The sequence below is a fragment of the Pterocles gutturalis genome, unplaced genomic scaffold (assembly GCF_000699245.1).
Source record: "Pterocles gutturalis isolate BGI_N339 unplaced genomic scaffold, ASM69924v1 scaffold3140, whole genome shotgun sequence".
Lineage (NCBI taxonomy): Eukaryota > Metazoa > Chordata > Aves > Pterocliformes > Pteroclidae > Pterocles > Pterocles gutturalis.
The window spans coordinates 52,912-60,059 of NW_010145554.1; positions in this window are offsets into that span (position 1 = coordinate 52,912).

Consider the following 7,148-nt stretch of genomic DNA (forward strand, 5'->3'; position numbering starts at 1 on the left):
GCAATTTACACACAAGAGGAAACAGAATTTTTCTGTGCCTTTACCATAACATTTTATTGAGGTGATGGGACTCAAATATGCAAGTCTGTAAAGAAAAGCAGTTGCACATATAAAACTTCTTTAACACTCATAGAATACGATTTTCCTGGCTAGGATTTTCTCTTGTGCCTCTGCTGGAGTTTGTCTGCCAGGCTCTGTGAGGCAGGGTGTCATCTGACTCTTGACTGCTGTGTGGATGTTACCATTAAAAAAAAAAGTGATTAATGCTGATAATAGATGGTAGAATCAATTAGAGATAAGGTAGAAAGTACAAATAAGGTACCCTTTCTAAATGTCATGATTGCTAGGCACATGCTGAAATCCTTCCCAGTCTTTAAAAGAAAAAAAAAAAAAGGGTAGTCCAGTGTTATTAACAATACTGATTGGGATTCTGGAGGAACAGTGACAGTCTTAAAATTGTCATACATTATTTTGTTTTGAAAGAGAAGCAGCAGCACTGTGGCATGTTGATTTCTAATTGAATGCAGTACTTTTGCTAGGCTTGGGCAAAGCCCGTGCTGGTCCTCTGTGGAATAATGTAGTGATCTTGGGTCTAGATCCTTGTGAAAGGAATCATTATAATCAATACGGTAGTTACTATCTGGGAAGTTTGATGAGCAATGGAAAGGTTTGAATAGATGCATAGCTTAGGTCAAAGTTGAAGCAAAACAGCTGAGCAAACCAAGATGGAAGGCTCACAGTTCACAGTATCTGGAATCTCTAATAACCAAGAGTCTGTAGCCTGCATGATTATCAATCTAAAAATTCAGACATGTAGGATAGCATTCTGAAAATTAAAAAAGAGAACAAAGTCTGCTCTGTTGCCATCTGTTCCTCCTTGGACTGTGTTCTTGGTAACGAAAGGAGGGGTTACAAGCAACATTTGTGGCAATTAAGTTAAATATGAAGAGGAATAAAGATTGACAAATACGTGTGACTCTGGGGAAAACTTTTAATATTCTTCTCTGCCATTGTGTCTGTGAGATAATAATTCTCCTCAGAGAATGAGGTTTTTTTCGATGTCACTAATCTTTACAGAATGAAAAAGAATTTCCCTTTATCCCTGGTTTGCTTCTCATTTTAAAGACAGAGCAAATTATTGTTGGTTTTTTTATATTTAAAAAAATTTTAAAATCTTAGCACATAATTGATGGTGGGAGAGGTCATATAAAGTCAGATTCTAATCTTTAATACATGACACCCTTTGCTGTGTTTCTCAAACTAAAATTGTGGCTATTCATGCATGAACAATCACAATTTTTCAGATAGAGAACAATGTGCACAACGGTGCTGAAATTATCTCTGCTCTTGTCCATTACATTTACAGGGGTTTCTTTTATACAAAATTCTGTGCTGTTTTTGTTAGAAAACACTTACAAATCAAATACAAAATCACAGAACTGAAATACCTAGCTGATTCAAACAGTGGGGAATAAGGATGGTGATAGACTTCTCATAAACCCAGCATGCTGCTGCACCTTCTAAGCTCTGTCAAGACTAGAATAAAGGTTGTTTCTAAAATCTGTTAGCTAATACTTTTTTTGCCTACCTGCCACAGGATTCAACTTGCCTTGCTGATATATGAAAGTATAGCTGTCACTGTACACTAGAATTTTAAAATGTGTAAGTAAACTTGTCTAAATTTATTATTTTAAAACTTAGATGTAGTTGATGGAAAAGGGAAGCTTCCTTGTCACAACTGGTAGGGAAATTACTGACAACTAAAAGAACTCTTCCAGAAAAAAGAAAATTACATGTAGAATTGTGCATATGTGAGCTTAGAAAGTTCTTCCTTAGGGAAGGCACAGAATACATAAGTGTCGACTACTTCCGGAAAGGGCTTACTATATAGCTAAAGGATGTGAAGATTTAATGGCTGGAGTTCTCTTCTGGTGAAGCTTGAGACAGTCCCCAAGGAGAAATAAACAGTGCTGGTAAAATGATTTTGCTCTTGGTATAACATTGTCTACATTGTGTTTCTGTCAGCTCAGTTGTTTAAATTGTGGCTGTTTTTAAACACTCTTCATTGACAAAACTTTGTTATGAGCTGTATAAATGGAGTATTGCTGTTCTTGCATGTTAGCCCAAGTGGCAGGGGCTAATCTTACAGAAAGAGAGAAGACAGACCACAGCAATTGGGAATGATCTAAGATTCTCTACAAGAAGATAATAATTTCTTAGTTTAGTCAACAGTGAGGACTCACCAGACCCTTCTGGAGATAATTGAGAGTCCTGGGGGCATTTTTATCCTCCATTGAGCTGTAGAGGTAGATTGGCTGACAAGGGCCTTGGTTTTTTTTTTTGTTTTTTTTTATTTTTTTTCTCACCCAAACATATGAGACAACAAAGGCTAGTAAAGGAAAATCAGGAACAATAGGTGGAATAGGGAAACAGTAGGGAAGAAGGAAAACAAATAAGAAATCATTGAAACCAGATGGAATTGATCATGCTCAGATGTGGAGGAACCTCCTAGGGATCATGAGAAGGAACCAGCAATAAAATAGGTGTTTAAAAGAGGCATCCTGAAACTTGCAGATAAGAGGGCTAGAAATACAGCAAGAAATATAGAACATGATTAATTGCAGTGGAGTCCTTCTTCCACCAAATGAGTTGTTTAAATGTGCAGTGAACCCTCCATCAGCACTGGGGGGAAAAGATAAGTATATGTCCTTAAGAGCTCTTCCATCTGTGAACACAGAACCCAGAGAGGTATGGGACAGTTGGTGGTTATCTTGTGAGGACTTGCTGGTATAAACTTTAGGGTCTGTCACAGCCTTGATGACACAGTGGATTTGCTAATACCTTGCTAAAAGAGACAGGCAAACTGTAACCATTGAGTACCAAAATCCCCTCTATCTCAAGATCAAAGAAGCAACTCAAGCAAGTACAAAATACATTTGCTGTACTGGTGTGTCCATTCACCTTCTAAAAGCTAGGGAGTCTTGTTGGGATAGATATTTCAGGGACGAGACATGCTGGAGGCTGAGGCAAGCGGTAGATGTTGTTTCTCGTCTTGGGAATGAGGTGATAAAAAAGAATCATGGAGGAGAGATGATACACCTCTAAGACTGAGCAGGGATAATGTATTCAAGACAGCAGAGAAGTCATGAAAGAATGAATTTAGATTTCACCTTCTCCTTCTCCATTATTAAAGAGATAGTGAGCCCACATGGCAGAAAGTATAAAGAGGATGACTGCTTTTGGAAAAACAGCAAATCCCAGGAAACATGAAATGGTCAGTTTTTAGCGTTTTCTTGCCACATATTGTTATGGAGAACATTTGGAATCTATTAAGGAAAAATACTTTGAGTTCAGCATCTTGTTATGTAAAAATCAAGTGGAGTATATTGGGAAAGTAGGGGAAGATGAAAGGGAGCAAACCCAGTGAATCATATATAGCTTACAGTGTTGGATCCTCAGGTCACACAACCTTTTGCAGGTATGCATGAACTTGGATGCAATGTGGTGAGGAATTTATGTCTTGGGTAGGAGGAGAGCCAAACTTGTCCTGGAGCAAGGAAACCAGGACCTCTGACTGGAAAACATGCTTAATGCCATCCTATCCAGCTTGCGATAAAGACCAGTGTGTGATGCAAACCTCACATACTTCTTGGAGGAGGTTCTGTCACTGTGTAGTTCGCATTTAGCAACATTAAATGTATTCAACCCTTTTCCAGATTTCATATATTCATACATATTGGTGAAGGATTTTGAGGCTAGTAAATTGCACACAGATCTATAAGGGGAGAGAAAAAGCGCAGTCAGGTGGAAAGCAGGTGCACAAGGCATCAGCAATCTGATGTAACAGAGGAAAGTAAGTCTGGTTAAAGATCCCTTTTCAATTAAATTTGAAATGTTACATACCTTACTGTGGTATATTCCAAAGAGGTAAAGGTGGAATTTGTATTCAGAAAGACTTATTTTTTTGTAGAACTCTATGAAAGAGTGATGTGTGAAGAGGGTAAAAATGTGCAGCCTTTTAAAGCTTGCAAGGAATAGTTGGAGAAAAATTGAAGTAGTGGTAGCGAATAATGTTTGCTGTTGTTTAACTGTCATCAATAATTCCACGTAGAGAGTGGTCTTTCCAGGGTGTGATATCTTTAAAAGAAAAGCAAACCCTGAAGAAGGTTGCATGATATGATTTATAATATGCCTGATCATCAAGGCTTCCTTGGAATGATCACAGTAACATTTGGTATGTGTAGGTTCGAATCCTTCATTCAGGGTGTAGATAGTACAATGCATCATCAGACCTTCATTTACACTTCATTCTGATGAAGAAAATGCTGTGTGGTAGCATAGTCTGTTTGAAGGATGTTACTATATTGCATTTGAACTGCACTGTTCTACTTAACCATGTTTTCTGGGCAGGATGTCTTTTTTTGATGTACGTAATTGCACCTGAGTGATGTGCATGTATAATGACACCTTGGGGGTAGCAGTGTTTCCCAGCAGAGGCTCCCTCAGAGGATGGCTTGGCTTCTGCAATTTCTGATGTATAGGATTAACAGGAAATTTCCCAAGAGCACTAAGGAACTTTTTTGAGGTAATAGATTCAGGAAGCGTCCAGTTTACTTACCCATCTTCTCCATTTCATCTTGTAATTTATGGATTGACTGTCCCTTTTCTGGGCTGAGACTTCCTTGCAGCTTGGCAGGAGTTGCCAATATATGCAAAGAAGGATCTTATGGTAGAGCTTCCCAGAGGAAAACTGACTGAGAAAGGCTCTGGGCCTCTTGCAGGAATCAAGAATTTATCTGGGTGACATGAAGCTTTTATCTAAAGTGGAAGCTCATTTCAAGCTGTGTTTATCGTCATACTTTTAGTACCTTCTGAGTTGACCACAGTAAAATACAGACATTAGAGGGCAGCTCCAAGCATGCACTGAAGGTTGGAATTGTGTCAAAGTAACAAGCAATTTCCATGAAACTTAAAGCTATTTAAAAATCTGATTGAACTGAAAAATGGACTGTGGCTGAGCAAAGAGAATACTAATAAGAAAAAAAGCTCTCACCTATCATTATTTCCATGCAGCTGATAGCTAATTCTAGTATTTGTCTTTGTGGAGTCACTCATTGCTCATGGTTGCTAGTCTGCTTTAACATTTAATAAAGTAAAAGGCCCTAACAGCTCAGCTGAGCAGATTTAAACACTTTATCCTTTTTACAGGTATAGTAGCATCCACAGCATTCAATATTCCAGACAGCTGAGACTTGCATAGATTCCCCCTTGGATTGCTGGGCTGGATAAAGCATCTTAATAATCTCTGAGTCTTTTAATCACAAATAGAAACCATGTCAGTACTGGGATTTACACTCTGTGGTGTACTTGGCTTGCAACAAAGTGATGGGATCAGTGTGCTTTTTCTGAGTTGCAGGTCTGAAGTTGTTTGTATGCAGTGTCTGGGTGAAGGGGAATGTGGTATCAGCTCCTACCTATTTTGACTTTGTTGAAAACTAAATTGTATTCTGTATTTGTGTGGCCATTGCACTAGATGCTGGCAGCCATTGTAGTGGGCTGTTTGCAGGGGAAGATCTGCACTTCAGTGAAAGGCAAACTGACAGGTCAAGCCAAGCCAATCCAATCCATGAGAACAGGGCAGAGTCAGCTATGACCTGTAGGGTCAGTTTGCAGTAGTCTTAGCAGTGATGCATGCTTCCGTCATGGGTAGGGTTTTTAAGGGGAATGAAATGCCATAACTGAAAGGCTCGCATTTCTCTAGGATTACCATAGGGCTTAATTAGCTCAGCTAATAAAAAGACTTGCAGCTTAAATCTACCCCATGTCTATTATCCCATGACAGAGTAAGGAATCGGGATGTTCAGATTGTTTAGGCTAAGTAGGACTTCTCAGTCCTTTTCCTGGTGAACTTCATTACAAGTTTTCTCTGTTTCCTTCTCTAAGATCTATGGTGTTATTAGTCACTTCATCATCTACGATGCCCTCTCAGTCCCAAGGAAGTCTGTGATTTAAAGAGTGTTGCACTCTTTTCTAGCAGTGTTTGAGAGGTTAACAGTCTCTCCTGTGGCCATCATCCAGCTCTTTTGACCCTCTGAACATCACTTTCCACCTCTACCTCAGCCCTCCCCAGTGCTGTTCTCAGACCCCACCTAGGGCAGCATTCATAGTGAATAAGTCTGGTCTGTTTTTAGGGCATTCTGTCTTCCTGTGCACTTCTCCTTCATCTTTTCAAATCAGGATGTTTTGCTTCCAGCTAATTGATATGCTACTGTTTATATAAAAGTTGTCCATCTGCAAAAAAAATGCTTTCAGAAAGACAGTCTACAAACTATTCCTTTAGAGCTTCAAAACCATAAAGGGAAAAACTGATCTGTAAAGTTCTGCTTTATCTTGTTAAAATGAAAATGGTTGTGAGTGATGAAAAGAACCCATTCTTTACTGTTTCTTCTCTGGATTTCCACCCAAAAAAGAAATAAAAAACACTTTCCATTTTTAGTTGCAATCCATCTTCTTTTGCTCAGTAATGATGGAGTAAGCAGCTGAACTGAGCTCTCTGTCTACAAATGCCACATTGAAAAGATTGTGAGTAGGAGAAAACATTCAATACATGTAGGTTTGTTTTTATGTAATGAAAGGTGTATTGGCAGTTAGAGATTCCATTTAGACCTTTCACATATGTTGATGTATGTTACTCCTGATAGACAGGTCCTCACTCATAGCGGAATGGTTTGTTCAAAGATAGGAAAGTAAGGCTCGAAACAGTTTTGTCAAAGACAGGTTGCTGGTGGAGTTCTGTAAGGACTTGAGGAGATACTGTTCTGTTCAACATAGGAAGTAGTGGTTTAGGAACACAAAAAAAGCATGCTTAGTAGGTAAGATCGATTGCTGATAGCACTGGAGCTAGGTAATACTAGCATGCCAGCTACCAGGAGTTGAAGCAGGAACCTCCTGTTAGGAAGTGACAGATCAGCTACTTGGCAAATGTCTGTACATTGTGAAATTGCTGCCCAGATACTCATTAACAGTGTTTTGGGGGAAAATAATCTAGTTTGTTGGGATCTTGACATAGGGTAACACACAAGCAATCAAGTCTCCCAAGCAGGATACCTGGTTGCTGTCTGGATGGTTATGGAAGCCTGTGTTCCAAG